Source organism: Phyllostomus discolor, chromosome 2 (assembly GCF_004126475.2).
Source record: "Phyllostomus discolor isolate MPI-MPIP mPhyDis1 chromosome 2, mPhyDis1.pri.v3, whole genome shotgun sequence".
NCBI classification, from domain to species: domain Eukaryota; kingdom Metazoa; phylum Chordata; class Mammalia; order Chiroptera; family Phyllostomidae; genus Phyllostomus; species Phyllostomus discolor.
Window position 1 is genome coordinate 84,427,106 of NC_040904.2, and position 22,492 is coordinate 84,449,597.

Here is a 22,492-nt window from a genome sequence, read left to right on the forward strand (position 1 = left end):
TACCAATCTTTCAAATGTATGGAACTTGTAATTTTTTTAAATTACAGTAAAGTATTTAAAATCATGAATATTTTTACCACACCTTCACTCCAAGGCACATTTACTGTGGAAATATTTATTGTTGAACATGTACATTAAAAGTATTGGTGACTTACTCAGAGAATTTTAACCTAAGTTGAAAAGTTCTTGAAAGGTGCCTGGAGCCTTTCTATAAAACTAAGGATGCAAGTTTCTATTACTTATTATATTTATTTTTGTCCCTGCTTCCTTAAACAATACATAATGAGTGTATAACTGGCCAGACTCTATAAGAGAGTGTTTTTTTTTTTTTCTTTTCACAGCAGGAGTAATCAAGAAATGCTGTTTTAAATTTTGCACTTGAATCAGGACACTCAGAAATGACATGCCCTCAACCAAGTTTTCTTATGTCTCTGGGAAGGTTCAATTTTGTTCCTCAGTCATGGAGGCATTAAGCACAGAGCAGTGCCATGGGCAAAGCAAAAATAGCTGATATGTGGGAGCTGTTAGAATGGCAGTAGATTGCTATCTAGGGATCTTCGTTCTCTACTATGCTTCTTCTCACACTGTGTGGGAAATGCCAGGAAGAGATATTTTAGTTGAAATACAAAAGAAGATACATTTTCCTCACAATTAAAAGCAAAGAAAATCAATCGATTCTTTAAGATCCCCCTGGAAAGCTCAAAGACAAAATCAACTCTCAGAATGTTCCATCAGAACTGTCCCAGAAACAACTTACGGTCATACCTCCCCTGAGCTTCTTCTAGAATAAATGCAGCAAGAATACAAGTTCTTGGCCTCTGCAAGTTACAGGATTTCCTTGTTCACTGATGATGAAGATAAAAGTGCCTATTTCATATGTGCTCTATCTTTTATTGTTCATATATTTTGATTTTGAAATGGTTGAACTGTATCTTAAAATTGTATTGGATAACCTTTTTCAGGACTGTGATATCTAAATGTGGATACTGTTAAAGAACAAAATAGGAGCTATTAGTCATTACATTTAGAACAACAGTAATAAACTGGACCTTTTCTGGGAAAACCAGGATATATGGTCATCCTGATCATAAGGGAATGATTTAGATATGTGGTAATCTAGAATAATTAAGCCTCAACAGTGTCTGTCAACTTTGCGTAGTAAATCAGTTTAGAATTAGCAAGGATTCTCAGGATTCTCTAACAAATAACTGAAATTGGGTGAAGCAAAGCTGAGGGTTTAACATTTTACTTTGAAAAGAGCTTTCACCCAGTAGCTGACATTTAAGCTTGAATAAAACAAAGTATTCAGTTGGTTGTATATCTGATTAAAAATAGACTATCAACTAGTACTTTAATAAGGAATCTGAAATGAAAGCAGGGAGTCTTAGCTTCTAGTCATATCCAAACTCTTATTTTCAATGTAGAACTTGAAAATTCAATTTTTTATAGTTAAAGATATTTATCTGAAAAAAATGAAGGTTTCAATATATCACCTTTGAAATTCTGATCCTTTCTGATGGTTATATTTTGTGATTTCTACTAACTATACTTTTCTGGGTGAAAAAGAAGATCCTAGGAGACATTCGATCTTCTGAGACATGTGGAACTTACGGAGAAGGATCACAGGCAAAGTTAAATATGGAACTTCAAAGTACTATGGTACCCTTTATATTCTGCTATTGCATCATACTCACTCTTCAATTCAGGCATATTGAACTGCTTGAAATTCTCAGCACATTCCTTATTTCTTCATGCAACCTGTTTCCTGTGTTAAGAATGTTCTCAGTTTTTATTCCCTTCAACTTTAGCTATATTTAATTCTTCTTCATCCTTCAAACATTAATCTTCTAATTTCAGTTTGAGTTCTTTCACTGCAATATCATAGCACTCTGGACATACCTCCATCATAACACTTTTCACACATTGTTATAATTGTTCATTCATTCTACTTCCACACTAAAGTCTGGGCCACATGTCACATCCACCTCTGTATTTTGAGTAACTAACCTAGCGCTTATCAAATGAAATGTGTTCCATAAATCAACAGAATTTTAAAGTAACAATTATTCCTCCTTGTAAACTAAATGAATATGTAACAACAGAAACACTTATTTCTATAGATACCTGGCTAAGATATTTATCACATGTTATTATATGTAAATCACCTATATGTATTATAGGTGAAAGTTGAATTTGGGCTGTATTTTATGCTTTAGTTTACAAAAATCCTTGGGATTTATACCTTTGGAACTCTTGCAAAGAAAACATACCATAAAGGCAAAAATGTGCTTATGATGACCAAGACACTGTGTTAGGAAGAACAATTTAGAGACTAAATTGACCCAGCTTCCAAAACAGGTCTACTGTACACTAAATTTTGCCCTATAATGTTTTTCAGATATTTTGCAGAACTTAAAAAAAATATTTTATTTTTTGCTGTGTCTTCATAGCCTCTAAATAAGTATTTCATTACTCTATCACTTTTCATAATTCTCCTACTTCTCTAGCATATATACTTTCATTTACACATGTAAGCTAATCTTAAGTAGGCTTAACAGAAACTCTTTGTAAATAATATTAAACACACTAAAATATTATATATCTCTAATATCTCTGTTCACAAGTCATATGGAATCAATATCCTTTTAGTAATTAAGCCTCACAGAGATCAATTATTTCTTTTTTAACTTCACCCTCTTCTAAACCATTGATCTTTAATCGTTTGCCATAGTTGGAAAATTTTGAATTTATAATATAACTCAAAACTATCTGTTTCTCCCCCACTGCTTCTGACCTTATGAATAATACATTGGTTAGTCAATGTTTTCCTGATATCATTGATATCAAATATTATCTTTTTAATAACTCTGAATACTACTGTCAGATTACTTATCTTAAAATACTATTTTAGCATATTGAAAGTATCCTAAAGTAAATAATCACCCAGTGCCTACAAAATATACTCAAATTCAATAATCTGGCTTTCTAAAGACCTTTCAAAATCTTGCCCCAACTTTGTTTCAAGGTTTGCCCTGCTGTGTAACATAAATTCCCCTCTCTACAAGAATTACTGACCTCAAATTGTAATTTGGAGAGATTTACCACTGTTTTAATTCTTATCACAGATTTTCTCATATCTCTTTAGCTCTCTTAACTTTCTTCTTTCCTCTAAAATTGTCATTAATGTTCTGTCAGTAAGTCAACTGAGATGCTTATCATTTACTTCCACTGGTCATTCATTAAAAGTCACTGTTAAAAGAGCAGTGTTTTGTTCTCAGCCACACCATGAAATTAAATTGAGCACTTGTATCCTCTGAGCTGAATATTATTATTTTTTATTTTAATAGTAATAATGACTAATATCTTTTACCTTGATCAACTATGGGTTTGTATTATTATGCAACAACTATTTTCTTCCCTTTCTCTTTAATTACTGGAAGGACTATATTTCCTCATTATATTAACTTCATGCTAGGCCCAATAACTTGTTTCAGCAAAGAGGATGTGAAAAGATAAAAACATCAGTTCCAATTTCCACTGGTTTTCTTGCCTTCTTGCAAGCCATCATAATAAGGGTTTGTAACTAGTTCAGGTAGTTATTGCTCTTTACCTTAGTCTCCAGAGTTGAATACACAAAGTACACTTAATCCCAAACCTAGCTAAGCTCAACTCAGTCAAGAATAATCCCAGACAACCCACTGACACCTAAGTGAAAACTGAATGCTTGCTTAAGGTAACAACTTTTTAGATTTATTATTTATGTGGAATTCTTGCATCAAAATATAAGCTGTTTCTTGCAGACTTATGATCATCAAATAGGTTTTCATATACAATTATGATATACAAATGTAATATAAAAATGCTTTATAGCTCATATGAAGAGCAAATAAATCAAAGATTATAAAAAGCATTGTGTAATTGTATTTTTATGAAATTGTAGAATAGGTACAATTTTATCAGGTCATGGTGATAGAAAGTAATTGCCTCAGGGGTAGAATTGAAAGAATTTAAGCAATAAAATATTAGTACAAGCACTGAGGAAATTTTTGAATTAATGAACAGTTTCTGAGGAACCCAAGATAGCAGAGGAGTAAAGGGAAGCTACACAAACCTCCTCTCAGGACTAAACTAAAAATAAACTAAATTAAAGAAAAATCATCCTGAATAACCAATTGAACACTAGCTTAAGAGAAGCCTTATAACAAAGGACAAACAGAAGAAACCATGTCACTACAGTATGACTGGTAAGGACCACAGAGGCATAAGAGGTCTTGGCTGGGTTCGCATGGGCAGCAGCTGAAGTGCTGGAAAGATATTTCAATGACCAGAGGGTTCCCCTAAGAAGTGTATGGTGTAAACCCAGGCTGGTCTTCCAGGCTAGAGAACCAAAACTAGAAAGGAACTCCCAAATCATCCAACTGTGAAAAGCAGTGGGAGTTTCTCTCAGCCAGAGAGAGATGACTAAAAAGGCAGAGAGATTCTTCGAAGGACAACCATCCATGTTTTGTTTGCAGCCACTTAGCCTGAGTTCCAGCAGAGGGAAGGAAGAGTAAACTAGGGACACATGAGGAGAGTTTGGGTTTGGTGGCTCTGGGGAGAGAGCTGAAGGAATATCCACCAGGATCACTGTACTGAGTCATTCCCCATATTGCAGAAGATGTCTTTCTCAGCAGAGCACTATCCTACAAATGGCATCAGCTTGAGGGGAAGCAATAGATCCACCTACAGAAAAACTTCTCACCCTATCTGGTGGAATTTAAGCCAAGCTACAGTATACAGCTAGAGGCTATCTAGTGATTAAGTTTAACAGCAAAAGCAGATTTCTGAGAGCTCTGAGACTTTAGCTGACCCTCCTCAGAGCCAGTGCTAGATAAAGCCAGCCTTGGTGCACAGGCTGATTCTTTCTGCACACATACCCAAGCCCAGCAGAAGTAGTCACAAGCTGTAGATCACTGATAGCTCCAGACAAGTTGTCCAGGGCCAGTCACAGGCAGAGCATGACAGAGGCCTAAAACAGAATCTTTGCACATCTACCTAATACATAGAAACAAATACAAAGCAGTGGTCAAAATGGGAAGGCAGAAAAACAGGCCCCAAATAAAAGAAAAAGAGAATACTGCAGAAGAAGAACTAAATGAAGTGGAGGTTAGCAATTTATCAGCTATAGAGTTTAGAGTAATGATTATAAGAGTTTTCAACAGCATAAAAGACATAGAAACCATAAAAAAGGCCAGTCAGAAATAAAGAATGTAATATCTGAAATAAATAATGCACTAAGAGGAATAAACAGTATGTTAGATGGAGCAGAGGACTGAATAAGTAATTTGGAAGACAAAGTAGAAAAAAACACTAAAGTAGTACAGCAAAATTTTTAAACAAATTTAAAAATGAAGAGAACTTAAGAAATATTTTCAAAATCATGAAGCATAACATTTGCATTATGGGAATATCAGAAGAAGAGACCAAGCAAGAGATGGAGAATCTATTTGAAAAAACAATGACAAAAAACTTCTCTAATGTGATGATGAACAAAGGCACACAAGTCCAAAAAGCACAGAGAGGCCCAAACAAGATGGATTCAAAGATGCCTACATATCATAATTGAAATGGCAAAGTTTAAAGACAAGGTGAGAACCTTAAAACCATAGACAAAAGCAGTTAGTTACCTACAAGGGAGCTCCAATTAGATTGTTATTGATTTCCCAACAAAAACATATCTGGCTAGAAAGTATTAGCATGAAATACTCAAAATGATGAAAAGCAAGGACCTCCAACCCATGCTACTTTACCTAGCAAGTCTATCATTTAAAATCAAAAGAGCTTCCTAGAGAAATAAAAGCTAAAGGAGTCTGTTAACACAAAACCACTACTGCAACAAATATTAGAGGGTTTGCTAAGGAGGAGAGGAAGAAAAAGAAAAAAACAGAGGAAAATAGTTTAAAAATAAAATGGGAAGAAATACGTACCTATCAATAATTACCTCAAATATAAATGGTTTAAACCAGGGGTGTCCAACCGTCAGTCTGTAGGCTGCATATGGCCCAGGATGGCTATGAATATAGTCCAACACAAAATCGTAAATTTACTTAAAACATTAGTTATAGTACTAAGTTTTAAACTATGTTTTATTACTTAGATGTGTATATTTTCTATATTAGTGATCACAACTTTGGGACCTGCTTAATGATTTTAAAAGATTATTTAAAAGCTGCTGCATAATTGAGGTTGTTATGTGAGGACTGTCTCATTTATCTGTGGTGGCAGATATCACCAAAATTATGCACAGACTGTTTTTTTTTTGCTCATCAGTTTTGTTAGTGTTTGTGTATTTAATGTGGAACCCAAGAAACTCTTCCTCTTCCTAGTGTGGCTCAGAGATGCCAAAATGTTGGACAACCCTAGCTTAAATGCTCCAAACAAAAGACATATGGTAGCTTAATAAAAAGAAAATAAGACCCCTATATCCTGTCTCCAAGAGGAGCACCTCAGATTGAAAGATACACACAGACTAAGAGTAAAGAGATGGAAAAGACATCTTATGCAAATGGAAAAGGTTAAAATAGCTGTGTTACAGAACACCCAACAAGGGGGGGGGGGGGGCCGGGGAGGATATACTATTATTAAAAGAAGGCCCCGGGTCCGTTATGTCCGCCGCCAGAGGAAAGACATCTCTTAATGCCAGAGATTTGTGAAAAGGAAAGAAAACGTTTATTTAATGCTATACAAACTTAAAGTAGTGACCTAATGTCTTTACCAAAATCCCAAAGTCCCTAAAAACACCCGCAAACACACAGTCCTTCCTTCCTTCCCCCTTTGCCCAGTCCAGAGTACCGTATCTCAGGAAAGGAAATAGAAGTCCATGGCTTAGGTAGTCCTCTGGTTCTCCCCAGTTAGTACTGCATCTCGACTGGGAGACCTCCCTGGGTTCCCGGCACCCTCGGCTGAGTCACCGGGATCTCTGCTAAAACCAGGTGGTGGTTCCCCCTTCTAAAGCTGTGGGGGTCCCCACTCTGCCAGGCCGCGTGGTTCTCTCCTCCAGGGCTGCCGCGTGGTTCTCTTCTCTCTCAGGGCTGCAGGAGTCTCCACTCCCTCAAGTCCGCGTGCTTCTCCCTTCAGGGCTGCGCATGGTTCTCCTCTCAATGGCCGCCAAATCTGGGTTTTAAATCCCTGCGGCCAATCTTCCTCTGCAGCCTCATTTCCAACTCCTCCCACACTCAGCTTCAGATGCCAGAACTCGTGTCCTTCCAGCCTTACTGGGCTGCCATCATGAGTCTGGGCAGGCGTGGCCCCATGTCCTGGAGCCAATCTTCTCCAAGCTCCCACGCAGGTGCTGTAACTCAGGGGACCCGCCCCCCCAGTTACATCTGGGTGGGGAAGTTCTGGGTGGGGAAGTTACTTCCATTCCCCTGGCTTAGAGCTGATCACAGCTACTTAACCTATCTATGCAACCAGCCAAAGGCTATAGATATGTTAAATGACCAACCCAGAGGTTAGCTGCAAGGCTGTTGCTATGCAAAACAGCTCTCAATGGCCCTGCTCCATTTGTCCCTTCCCCCAACCCACACCCTGGGGTGGGGGATGGAGATATCTTAAATTCTCCTGGACACCTTAAGTTCTGGACCGCATTTCAAATGCCCATTTGGGCCCCCCCCCCTCTTGGCTGCACCCTGTAACAGCTGGGCTAGCAATACTTATATTCAACAAAATAGACATTAAAACCAAGGCTATAGTAAAAGACAAAGAAGGGCACTACATAATGATAAAGGGAACAATTAAACAAGAGCATATAATCCTATTAAACATTTATGTTCCCAACATAGGGACACCTAAATATGTAAAACAAATCTTGATGGTGATAAAGGGAGAGATGCACAGAAAAACAATCATAGTAGGAGATTTTAACACCCTATTTACTTCAATGGGTAGATCTTCCAGACTGAAATACAACAAGGGGATAGTGGCCTTAAGTGACACACTAGATCAAATAGGTTTAATTGGTATCTCACCCCCAAACAGCAGAATATACATACTTTTCAAGTGAACATGAAACATTTTCTAGGATAGACCACATTAGTACATAAAACAAGTATCAATGAATTTAAGAGGATTGAAATCATGTCAAGCATCTTCTCAGACTATAAAGCTGTGAAACTAGAAATCAATCACAAAAAAAAAACACTGAAAAAATACACAAAGACATAGAAGCTAAATAATGTGTTATTAAACAATGAATGGGTCAACAATGAGATCAAAAACAAAAATATCTTGAAACAAATAGAAATAACACAACATTCCAAAGTCCATGAGACACTGAGAAAGCAAACATAACAGGGAAATTTATACCATTACTGGCCTGTCTCAAGAAAAATTCAAATAAACAATCTAACTTTACACTTCAGGGAACCTGAAAAAGAACAACAAACAAAGCCCAAAGTGAATAGAAGGAAGGAAATAATTTAGATCAGAGGAGAAATAAATAAAACAGTGTTTAAAAAAATGATACAAAAGGTCAGTGAATCTAAGAGCTGGTTCTCTGAAAAGATAAACAAGATTGGCAGACTTTTGACCTGACATATCAGCCAAAGAAAAAAAAGAGAGAGAGAGGATCCAAGTAAATAAAATCAGAAATTAAAGAGAAAAATTAACAACTGACATCACAGAAATACAAAGGATTGTAAGAAAATATTATGAACAACGTATGCCAACAAACTGGACAGCATGGATGAAATGGGAAAATCCCTGGAAACAAAAGATCTTTGAAAACTAAATCAGGCAGAATCAAAACATCTGAATAGATAGATTACAGCTACTGAAATTGAGGCAGTAATCAAAGAACTCCCAACAAACAAAAGCCCTGGGCTGGATGGCCTCACAGGTGAATTATATCAACTATTCCAAGAAGAAACAACACCTCTTCTCAAACTATTTCAAAAATTTCAAGAGGAGGGAGATCCCGAACTTAATTTTATGAGACCAATAATGTCTTAATTACAAAACCAGATAAAGACACTCCAAGAAAATCCAATTATAGGCCAATAACCCTGATGAACATAAATGCTAAAATTCTCAACAAAATATTAGCAAACCTAATACAGCAACACATCACAATTATCATGCACCACGATCAAGTGGGTTTTATCTTGAGAATTCAAGACTGATACATTTGCAAATCAATAAATATAATTCACCACATAAAATGAAAGATAAAAACTGCATGATCATATCATAGATGCAGGAAAATCATTTGATATAATCCACCACTCATTTATGATAAAAAAATCTCAACAAAGTCGAGTAGAGAGAAAATACCTAAACATAATAAAGGCCATATATCACACACCTACTGCCAGCATCATACTCAATGGGCAAAAGCTACAAGTGTTTTCCCTTAAGATCAGGAATAAGACACAGATGTCCACTGTCAACCTCTCTTATTCAATGTAGTACTGTAAGTCCTAGATACATCAATCAGACACAAAAAGAAATAAAATGCATCCAAATGGAAAAGAAGTAAAACTGTCTTTATTTGCAAATGACATGATACTGCATATAAAGAACCCCAAAGAGTCCACCAAGAAACTAGCAGAACTTATAAATGAATTTAGCAAAGTAGCAGGATACAAAATTAATATCTAGAAATCAGTTGCATTTTTATATGTTAATAACCAACTAATAGAAAGGTAACTTAAAGACACAATCTCATTAACAATTGATTCAAAAAGAATAAAATACCTAGGAATAAATCAAACCAAGGATGTAAAAGACCTACACTCAGAAAATTATAAGACACTGAAGAAACTGAACAAGATACAAATAAGTGGAAGCACATACCATGGTCATGGATAGGAAGAATTAATATCATTAAAATGTTTATGCTACCCAAATCTATCCATACATTCAACACAATCCCTATGAAGATTCCAATGTTATAATTCAAAGCACTAGAAGAAATATTTCTAAAATTTATATGGAATCACAAAAGGCCCTGGAGAGCAACAGTGATCCTGAAAAAGAACATAGCTGGAGGAATCAAGCTACTTAATATTGAACTATACTATAAGGGCGTTGTAATCAAAACAGCATGGTACTGGCATAAAAATGAACACATAGGTCAATGCAACAGAATAGAGAGCCTAGAAATAAACCTACACTTCTCTAGTCAGTTAATATTCAACAGAATAAGCATACACATACAAGGGGATAATGATAGCTTATTCAATACATGCTGTTGGGAAAATTGAACAGATATGTGCAGAATAATGAAACTAGATCACCCTCTTATACCACACACAAGAATAAATTAAAAATGGATTAAAGATTCAAATGCTATACTAGAAACTTCAAAAATCTTAGAAGAAAGGATAGGCACTAAAATCACAGACATGGCTCTTAGCAATATTTTATCTGATATAATTTCTCAGGCAAGGGAAATGAGAAAAAAATAAGCAAATGGTACTACACTAAACTAAAATGCTTTTGCACAACAATGGAAACCATGAACAAAATAAAGACAACCCATAGAATAGAAGAGTATATTCACTGATGCTCCTGATAAAGAGTTAATATCCAAAATTGATATAGAATTTATAAAACTCAACACACACACACAAAAGAAGAGCAAACCATCCAATTAAAAAGAAGGCAAAGGACCAGAATAAACTATTTTCCAAAGAGAATGTACGGATGGCCAATGGACTTATGAAAAGATGCTCAACATCACTATCATCAGAGACATGCAAATTAAAACCAGAATAAGATGCCACATCACACTTGCCAGAATGACTATCATCAATAAATCAATAAACAATAACTGCTGGCAAGGATGTGGAGAAAGGGAAACCCTTTTGCGCAGTTGGTGGGAATGCAGATTGGTACAGTTACTCTGGAAAGCAATATAGTGATACCTCAAAAAATTAAAAATAGATATGACTTTTGACCCAGTGATCTCACTTCTAGGAATATATCCTAAAACCCCAAGATACTAATTTGAAAGAACATAAGCACCCTTATTTTCATTGCAGCATTAATTACAATTGTCATGATTTGGAAGTAGCCCAAGTGTCCATCAGTAGATGAGTGGATAGAACTACTATGGGACTTTACACAATGGTACTTTATTCTATTCAGACATTAAAAAGAAAATTTACCCTTTGCATCAGCATAGAAAAACCTGGAAACATTATGGTAAGTGAAATAAAACAGTCAGAAAAGGACAAACACCATATCATTTCACTCTTATGTGGAATCTAATGAACAAACTGAACTAACAGCAAAATAGAGACGGAGTGATAGAATGATGACAGCATCTGGGGAGGGCAGAAGGACACCACTGAGGTGTTAAGAAGTGGAGGGATTGAGCAAAAAGAAGAAGGACTCATGGACATGGACAACACCGTGTTGATTGCAGGGGGAAGGGGGCCATAAGTGGAATAAATGGTAATGGAAAAAATACACAAAAGAGAGAGAAAAAAGAATGTAAAATTTGTTATGGTAGTTGATTACATATATACATATTCTTGGGAAAACTCAAGAAACTTAAAAATTGTGTATGTTATTTTATGTTAACTATGAATCAATAAGAGAAAACCCATTAAATACTGCTGACTCACTTCTGAACTTGACTCATATCTAAGTACACATTCAACATTTCACTTGAAACTAATAGGCAACTCACATCCAATATACTAAAAATTGTATTCATAATTGCTCCCACCCCTTAAGAAAATTGTTCTAGTACCTTATGCCTCATTCAGTAAATGACAGTTCCATTGTTTTATTTTTCAGGCTAAAATGTTAATAAATGAATATTGATTCATATCTCTCATATACTGTGCCCAACTCGTTGGATAGTTCTTACTACTTCCTCTGCAGATATTCTGCCCCAAGTCACAACCAACTTTTCTCTTATCATGTATAGGCTCCCAACTTCTATCTTAGACTTTCTGCTACTTTTTTTCTTAATAGAGTAGCAGAATTACCTTTTCTAAAGTATGTTAAATAATGCATTGTTTTCAGCTCAACACCATCCAATAGCAACCATCTAAATAAAAAGGAAGGAGAAAGGCTTTTAACATATATTTTCAAAACCCTGTACTTTATGTACCTCTGTTTCCCTGAAGTTATCTCCTCCTTATTTAGTTCAGATTGCACTTGTCTTTTAACCTTTTCTAAATGTTAAAGAAAGCTGTCACTTCCGGGACTTTGCATAAATACTCTTTCCTCAGATAACCAGAGTGCACATAGTAGGTTCCTGTTGGGAACCACCCTGACTGGTATCAGAAGCTGAAACCCCCACCTAGGGCTAAGGCTAAGGGAACGCCCTTGGAACCATAAGCCAGCAAGGAGACAAAAGCTTATCTCCCTGGCAGGAATGCTGCTTCTGCTGCTTTATTCATAACTGAACCCCAAAAAGCTTGGTCAGTTAGCCAAAGACGGGTAAGATTCCCCACAGGGGGAACGACCTAAGACAGGCACGATCACTTTGGGAGGCCCCCCAAAAGAAGGACTTGGGGGGCTGCAGCAAAAGGGGGTGATGGACCCTCGTTCCTCGGCTTTGACAGAGCCTGAGTTCTCATCATCTGGGAGAAAATCTCCTTATCTCTTGGTTGCCTTAGTTCCCTTGCTCCACCTAAGCCTGAAACAATGACAGGGTGGTGCAGCTCTGTGCTGAAAAGGGCGGATTCCCAGGTGATCAGGCCTAAGAAAGAATATGTAAATTACTGTGAAACCTCCTTTGTTTAGAATGTTCTCAGTTGAATGAGAGGGGTCCAAGGAGGATGTTAGTTTGTTCCTCAAAGTCTTACAGCTCTTTGACCCCGACTCAAAATAGACCAGCAGAGTTCCTTGTTTTCTATGGTTCCTTACTTCTTTGTAATGAGTACTGTACTTTACCTGAATTATTATGCAAAATGAGCCCAATAAAAGCAGGTATGGACTGTAAATCGGGGCACTCCCCACTAGGGGGGGAATGTTCATTTCATCCCTGCTTCCCCACAGAAACTAGTCTTGTCTCTGTGCATGTGTTTTTTCTTGCGTGTTTTTCGGCGAGCCATCCGCAGCGTTCCGTGGTCACTGCTGGCTGGAGACCCAAGCAACAGCTGGTGCCCAACGTGGGGCAGCGATTCGGGACCATAGAGGTGGGACCCTGTTCGAGACCACTTGGAACTAGTGGCTACGAGCCGTCATTGTGGACAACACATCAATTTCAGGTGGATTTGCACGCTAACAGCCCAGGTAAGGGCCGACGACCCCATACTCTTTCTCGGGCATGTCGTAGGATGCGTTGAATTTTCAGGGAAGTAGGTCTTTCTTTTCTAAGTCGTCTCTCTCTTTGCGACCGCCTATAATTGGACAAATGGTAATTTCTCAAGTTTGGAAAAACAAACGATTTGCCTTGAAAAAAGTAATCAGGTGATTTGTTTTGGCCAATTAAAAATAAATAAAAGTAAGCTTTTTCTTTAAAAGAAAAAAGAAGGAAGGTAAACATGGGTTGTAACTTATCTAAAGGGCAGAAATCTTTTCTGCGTATATTACAAGTTCTTAAAGAAGCAAAGTATAAGGTGAAAGAAAAGCATCTGATTCAGCTTTTGCAATCTGTAAGAAAATATTGTCCTTCATTTCCTGATAGAAGGACGTTAGACATTGATGTTTAGGAAAAAGTGGGTGAAAGGTTGAAATCTTTGCAGAACAGTGGTATATCTATTGGTGTGCACACCTTTGTAACCCGGAGGCTTGTCAGGGATTCTCTCAAGTTCATTTGGGCAAAGAAAACAGAGCTAGATGACAAGGAATCTGATTCTCACAGTGAAACGGTGTGCAAATTGAGTGAGCAGATCACGGAGGCCCCACCTTCACCCCTACAGAGAAGGATGGATTTTGCTCTGTATCTGCTCTGAAAATGAAATTGAGGATTCCAGGGAAGGTTGAAACTTTACACTCTAGGAATGTAAATGGGAAACTGTAAAGATAAATGGAAAAGTAAAAGTTTTAGGGAGGAACTGTGTAGTGTTAGTTAATAATTGAAGGTATAAGGCATGGAAATGCAATCTTGGTGAATATCAGAAGGGGTATGAAAGAAATATTAGAAGGTTTGTGAATGTTGCAGAAAGTATGTGGAAGTAAACGTTTTAAGAAAGAATTATGTGGTGTTAGTGATGGAAGGTATAAGGCATAGAGATGCAATCTTGGTGGATATCAGAAGGTGTATGAAAGAAAGATTAGAGAGTTTGTGAATGTTTCAGAAGGTCTGTGGAAGTGAAAGTTTTCAGAAGCCTGGTGGATATCAGAAGGAAAAGGATTTTCCTTCACAGTTTGTATTTTTCTCCCTACCCGATCCCTCCAGAATTTGGCATTCTGAAGGAGTGAATGATGACATAAGGTTTCTTTGCATAAATCTAACAAGACCAGTCGTTAATAGTGGTTATGATTTAATTGTGCCTTCCAATTCTTTCCAAATCTGTCATCTCCAGAATATGACTAGAAAATGAATGAATCCAAATGGCATTATAGCATTTAACAATGCACTGCCCTCCTTATGAGTCTGACAGTTTGTTAACACCTGGTTGCACTTACTGTTTAATCAGTGTTACTTTAGAATTAGTCCAACAGGCTCAAATAAATCAGGAGATCCTGACCCACCTTTCTGCAGTTGAATCAGCACTGGACTGGATCAGTGAGCGCCAGGATGCACTCGTGACTCGTCAGCACCTAACTTGTGACCCTGGTTTCTCCAGACTGTGCGTCACACTGCTACAATGGAATTCCAGCCAACATACTTGGACTGATATACAACATCGCTTGAGGGGAGCTCTCTCCACTAATTTAAATGGACAAATTGATAAATTGCAGTTGGAGTTACATCAGCAGCTGCAGGACATTCAACGTTTAACCAAACAGGACATTTTCTGAGCCCTTAATGAAAATATTAGTTGGCTGAATCCCAAAACATGGTTTGATGGACTTCACTTGACAATTTGGGTTTTTGGAGCTGCTGATTGTTTACTGATTGTAATACTACTTTGTGTACTCTTGTGTATCTTGAAATTGTTTTCCCAGGGTCGTATCAGAGACCAGCAAGTAGCTACCTTTATGGAACCCTTAGCAGTCCTAACTGAAAACAAGGGAGAACGTATGAAAAACCACTCTGGCAGACGTAAAATTAAAACTCAACACCCACATAAGAAAGTAAGTGATGAGTTGGTGCATGGGGCTGCACCTGTTAAGAAATCCTCCTGTAAGAAGTCAGTCTTGCATTATGCTCAAACTGCCATGTGATTTGCCTTTGCTGATATCTATGTAATTACTCCCAAAGATTGAAATGTAATCAGACCTATTACTCTTCTTCTTGCTCTAATATGTTTTCTTAGGCTGAATTTAGAAATTGAGGTATTCACAACCCATAGAATTTCCTTTCTGCTTTAATTTCTACTATTGCCTTATGACATATATAGATGTTGCTTTTCTTCTGATTTGCATTCGAAAACAGCAAAGGTAGGTTTCACAGGCTTAACAACCACAGTTGATTTCAAAAACTAAAAAAGGGGGAGATGTTGGGAACCGCCCTGCCTGGTATCAGAAGCTGTAACCCACCCCCCTAGGCTAAGGCTGAGGGAACACCCTTGGAACCATAAGCCAGCAAAGAGAAAAGCTTATCTCCATGGCAGGAGTGCTGCTTCTGCTGCTTTACTCATAACTGAACCCCGAAGCTTGGTCGGTTAGCCAATGATGGGTAAGATTCCCCAAGAGGGGAACGATCTAAGACAGGCACACTCACGTGGGAGGCCCCCAAGAAAGGACTTTGGGGGCTACAGCAAAAGGGGGTGATGGACGCTCGCCCCTCGGCTTTGATATAGCCTGAGTCCTCATCCTCTGGGAGAAAATCTTCCTATCTCTTGGTTGCCTCACTTTCCTTGCTCTACCTAAGCCTGAAACAATGACAGGGTGGTGCAGCTCTGTGCTGAAAAGGGCGGATTCCCAGGTGATCAGGCCTAAGAAAGAATATGTAAATTACTGTGAAACCTCCTTTGTTTAGAATGCTCTCAGTTGAATGAGAGGGGTCCAAGGAGGAAGTTAGTTTGTTCCTCAAAGTCTTACAGCTCTTTGACCCCGACTCAAAATAGACCAGCAGAGTTCCTTGTTTTCTATGGTTCCTTACTTCTTTGTAATGAGTACTGTACTTTACCTGAATTATTATGCAAAATGAGCCCAATAAAAGCAGGTATGGACTGTAAATCGGGGCACTCCCCACTAGGGGGGGTGGCCATTTGGTCCCTACTTCCCCACAGAAACTAGTTTGTCTCTGTGCATGTTTTTTTCTTGTGTGTTTTTTGGTGAGCCATCCGCAGCGTTCCGTGGTCACTGCTGGCCGGAGACCCACGCATCAGGTTCCAAATCACTATTTGGTAAAATGATGAATGAATAAAAATGTCTTTTGTGCCCTATTGTTTTCCATTTAGTTTCATGCATAAGCATCATTATCCCTCAGGAGCTAAGCTGGCACAAACACCAGCTCTCCAAGTACCTGCTGCTTGTTCGACCTAATTAGCATTACTTACAAAGGAAATGTAGAACACCCCTATGCAAGTGTAAAGAGAACATTATTAATCAACCTGAGTGCAAAGCTTAAAAAGAGATGGTAACAGAACCTACTTCCCCACTCCTTTAATTATTCTGGCAGTCACAAACACAGAGAAGGATGAGAGAGGATGGAGGCACTAAAGAGAGCACTGCCATGATTCTGTCCCAGAGAAGTCATTCTTTCTCCCATTTTCTTCCAGGTTTCTGGCTCCTCACTTCTATCCAATTTCTCCACCCACCTATGCATCTAAATAAATCATTCTAAATCTTAACAAAGTGAGCTTAGTCACTCCAGAGGGAAACATGCCTTTATTCTAAAATTTTAAAGCTTGGCTTGTACCAGTACAATGAAAATAAAACTTTTTTCAGTATCCTATTACTGTGAAAAGGGGGAATCCATGAGCCAAAAACAATATCATAATGACAACTCAAGTATCTAAACACGTTAAGACCAATTTTCCCTCTTTAACTTCTTACCTTCTGGGTGTCTCAGTCATTAATTCACTTAATAAGAACAGGAAGGTGCAATTTTCCAAAAGGATAAATGTATGATTTACACAAATATAAAATGAACACTTGTCGAGGATTTTAGTCAACTCATTACTTTATGAGTGAGCCAGTAGTCATCAAAACCAGTTCAAATGAGAGTTTAATTACAGAGATTTATATTCTCTACAGGACAAAATTCATTTGCATCATTATGAACAAAAATCATCTGCATAGCCATCAACATTTCTATTTTCCACATGTTAACATCTATCTCCAGAGCTGTTCGATTGCTAATCTAAGACATAGTTACACACCCCTATGGAATCCAACAATCACCAGTGAGTTTGCTAAACAATGCAAGCATGTCACTGAAAAGACACCAGAATTCTACTTTGCCCATTTTCAAGTCATTAGCAATTTTTCCTGACATTAATAAAAGTAATTGCCTAACTGAACTATAATAAGTTGTACTGGAAGGTCTCCTAAACAGTGAAATGGTTTATTATATCAAAGCAACAATATATACATATTTTTCTCTCGAATCTTTGACTCATGACTTAAAAATTTAGTCTCCAGAGGACTGATTTTTAAAAAATAAGTAAACATTCCAATTCTATTGCTTCAGTGAAGCCATCATTTGTCATTAGAGGGTGACTGGAAAAATAGTGAAAAAACAAGAAAAAGGCTATAGTCATGCTTTATTTACATTTATTGTTTTCCATTTTTCATTTTCATGTGTCTGTATCCTAAGTGCTCCTGCTGGCCAGGTCAAGACTCCTCTTTGGCAAAAGAGAACCCACTGAACAGTGCCAAATACATTGTATAATTCACTTCTTACAGTTGCCCTAAGACACATAAACATAAGTGTCTCCATTCTTAAGACATTGCTCTGTCAATATTTTACATACAGGTTGCAAATAACTACTTGGATTTTATTGTTTTTTATACTCTCAAATCAAGAAATTTTTAGAATTTTACATATACTTTAAAAGCCTTCTCACCCCAATATCTTAGGGAATATTTTCATGTAAGATGATAAAAAGATAGGTGATAAACAGATAGATGATAGATATAGATAGATGATAGGTGATGATAGATAGGTAGATGATACATAGATAGATAGATGATAGGTGATGATAGATAGATAGATAGATAGATATAGATAGATGATAGAGTAAAAATTTAATCATTTCAAAAATTTTAAATGGGTTGGCTTATAACACCACCACCACAGCCATCAACAAAATGACATGAGATTTATGATAACACCACCACCACAGCCATCAACAAAATTACATGAGATATTGTTAGCATAACAATAATAATGATTTGCAAACCCTTCCTAATATTTGCTATTCAGTAGAAACTTAACTAGAATGAATGCATAAAACTAGCTAAGCACACTCTCATTTTCCTGTTTCACCCTTCTAAATTCAGCCACCCTCTTTCTATGTTATACTCTCTTAGGGACAAATTCATATGTTTTACTGCCCTATGAAAATTTTCCTTTGTAATAACATGTATCTCCATGATTTTTTCCTACTTTAGTTGAGTATACTGAAAATGATATATTATGGTTCATATAAACTTACAACCAAATCATCTGTACTAGCATCAAAAGCCAGTTTGTTCTGATTGTTCCAGAACACAACAAGGGGGGGCCTGGGATGATACACTATTATTGAAAGAAGGCCCCGGTTGCATTATGTCCGCTGCCAGAGGAAAGACGTCTCTCAATGCCAGAGACTCGTGAAAAGGAAAGGAAATGTTTATTGAATGCTATACTAACTTAAAGTAGTGACCTAATGTCTTCACCAAAATCCCAAAGTCCCTTAAAACACCCTCAAACAGACACAGTCCTTTCTTCCTTCCCCCTTTGCCCAGTCCAGAGTACCGTATCTCAGGAAAGGAAATAGAAGTCCATGGCTCAGGCAGTCCTCTGGTTCTTCCCAGTTAGTACTCGATCTCGACTGGGAGACCTCCCTGGGTTCCCGGCACCCTCAGCTGAGTCGCCGGGATCTCTGCTAAAACCAGGTGGTGGTTCCCCCTTCTAAAGCTGAGGGGGTCCCCACTCTGCCAGGCTGCGTGGTTCTCTCCTCAAGGCTGCTGCATGGTTCCCCCTCTCTCAGGGCTGCAGGAGTCTACACTCTGCTAAAGACGCATGGTTCTCTCCCTCAGGGCTTCCGCGTGGTTCCCCCTCTCTCAGGGCTGCAGGAGTCTACACTCAGTCAAGTCCGCATGCTTCTCCTTCCTAAAGCAAAACGGTTCTCCTTCTTGGGGCTGTGCATGGTTCTCCTCCTAAAGCAGCATGCTTCTCCTCAATGGCCGCCAAATCTGGGTTTTAAATCCCCGCGGCCAAGCTTCCTCTGCAGCCTCATTTCCGACTCCTCCCACACTTGGCTTCACATGCCAGAACTTGTATCCTTTCAGCTTTACTGGGCTGCCATCATGAGTCTGGGCAGGTATGGCCCCATGTCCTGAAGCCAGTCCTCTCTGAGCTCCCACGCAGGCGCTGTAACTCAGGGGACCCGCCCCTGCCCAGTTACATCTGGGTGGGGAAGTTACTTCCATTCCCCTGGCTTAGAGCTGATCACAGCTACTTAACATATCTATGCAACCAGTCAAAGGTTATAGATATGCCAAATGACCACACCGGAGCTTAGCTGCAAGGCTGTTGCTGTGCTAAACAGCTCTCAATGGCCCTGCTCCATTTGTCCCTTCCCCCAACCCACACCCTGGGCGGGGGATGGAGACATCTTAAAATCTCCTGGACACCTTGAGTTCTGGACCCCATTTCAAATGCCTATTTGGGGCCCCCCCTCTTGGCTGCACCCTGTAACATGATGAGAACATTAGTTCTGTTTTTTTTTTTTTTTATGAACCTAACATCTTACTGAGTTTATTTTGCTTTTAGTTTTTCAATTGTGTGATTGTGTTTAGTTGTCTTACGGCAAAATTACTATTTCAATTTAATACTAAGATGTTTTCCATGATTAAACATAAATGCATCATCGTTTATATTCCAAAAATCTATGATGATAATAAATATTTAAATATGAGAAGACAACTTCAGAATGTTATTTATGTTTACAAACATACATTCTCATAGTAAATAAAAATAGATGTCCACAGAATGATGAGACACCTCAACTATAAATGTCAATGACTACAAAATCTATATTATATTTATACTTTCCATATAAAAATAAAAGGCATATATGGTTAAAACCAAAGATCATTAAACCTGACAAAGTTATCTATCCTCACAGTACCTAATGTAAAAATATTGATCACTTGATATGAGGTACAGAGAAGGCAAAACAATCAGTAAGAATAAAAATAATCAAGATTTTTCAAGGATCTGTCTTTTTAAATTGCCTACCTGTAAAAGAATCAAATGTGACATTTTTGAGGAGATGGAGAACTAAGTTCAGTTTGAGGACTGTCATTTGTAAGACAATAGATAATAGATCTGAAGGCAATAATTGAAACTATTTTGGTGTGTTTGCTAGTTTTGAAAAGGCATTCTGTACCTTACTAACCATAGTGTAGAAATTCACCCTGTAAATGTACTATTCTTTATGTAAATGTGTATACTGGTAAAAAAGTAAAAAAAAAAAATAGGTCAGTTTTACTAATTGAGACATTTTACTTAGTGAGTAGCAATTTTATTACTGCAACCTGTGAGTCATTGTCCTTTGCACTTAAATAATATCCAAGTGAAATATAATGCAATGATTTTACTGGACTCTGTGTCAATGTATATTATATTTGTTTTGATGATATTTGAATTAAAAGATATAACAATAGATACAAAGCACTTATAACTTTTTAGCAATAAAACAAATTATAAACTAAATACAAATGATTTTTAAAAACCAATTTAATTCAATGACACATTAATATTATTGAATGTGATAAATATTTAATGTTACAGATTTTTTTCCTGGAACCAACTCTCCCACTGATAATTTGAAGTTTAAAAATAAAATGAGTAACATGAAGGTCAGGTCTAGGTTTATTCTGATTCTTCATTTTTGACTTGAGTAAAATTAAGCCAGAAATTACTATTAAAATAACCTGATAAATTTCCCATTCCTATACTGTCAAAATATTGTTAATAACTAGAAGGCATATTTGCTATGTCAGGATAATTCCACTTTTAGTTAAAACTCATGCTGTAAGCAACTCTCAATGGATAATTTTAACAAGATATCTCTGAAAACTCTTTCACTCACTTGAAGAATAATTTAGTTTTATGGCTTTACCAAAATATACATTAAATGGATATCTAACCTATATTAATGTAATCAGAGGCATTTATTCATTGTATATTGACCAAAAAACTTATTGCTAATAAATTTTCACAAGTTGGTATTAAAGAAATATTAACATATTATTTTTAACAATATAAATATAGTACTGATGATCATAGAATAGTTAAATTTGTTACACCTATTTATGTTCAAAATCAATTTCTCCAAAACTATGATGCTTTGGCATATTGAATATTTTAAGCTGAAGGGATTTAAGAAACAGCAGGTAAAGACTCTCAGAACTGCTCCATTTCCCGTGAAGCAGGTCTTAAGACCCTTATATGAGAAATGGTCCACCTGTGCCCAGAGCCAAGAAGCATCCTTATCCACAAAGATAGGGTATATGCTGAAAGGAGATTGAACAAAAAGGCCTTGCTAAGTTTCCCCCAGTTGACTACTCTTTGCATACATCTTTTGTCCTATCATGTTTTTCCATGATTTTCCACTTTTCAATCAAACCTAGGGTACAAGTAAAAAATAATCAGACTTAAGCATTTCTTTGTTTCCTTATGAAAGTTCCCATGCCACATAAAACTTATATTAATAAAAAGAAGTCTTTTTCTTATTGCTGTTTTTTTCCACTTTAATTTGAAAACTTATTCAAGGATCCTACGAGGGTAAAGAAAAAATTTTTCATCCCCTGTGTACTCCTTTTCCCAGATACGACATCGTAGCTTAAGTTTTCTACTATTTTTCTCAATATGAATTACTGAATAATTGCACAGAAGTTCGTTGGTCCTATACAGGTTGCAAAAATGATGGTGATCATCACAGTAATGCATGGAGATTAATTATTTAATATTTATTAAATAAATTTTTATCTGAATATAACTAGAGGAAGAAGTGAAGTCTATGCAAAGTGAAATAAAGGAACATGTACAGGGAACTAACAGTTAAGGTAAGTAAACCAGGACTCAGATCAATGGTTTGGACCAGAAGGAAGAAAGAAACATCCAACTAGAAAAAAATGAAGAAACAAAAATTTTAAAAAATGAGGAGAGGCTTAGGAACCTCCAGGACATCTTTAAACAAAGACATACCCAACCTATCAGGTACACAGTTTAAAACACTGGTTATGAAGATGCTGCAGGAACTTAGTGGTTACTTCAACA

General features: G+C 37.1%; 1 long non-coding RNA gene across 1 annotated transcript; it reads left to right on the forward strand.

The window, feature by feature from the left end:
- Positions 1 to 5,434: 5,434 nt before the first annotated feature.
- On the forward strand, positions 5,435 to 22,009 carry LOC118498713. Its single transcript, XR_004901182.1, has 3 exons — positions 5,435 to 5,518; positions 13,691 to 13,692; positions 21,997 to 22,009. It is a non-coding gene; the product is annotated as an uncharacterized LOC118498713 (long non-coding RNA).
- The last annotated feature ends 483 nt before the right edge of the window (positions 22,010 to 22,492 follow it).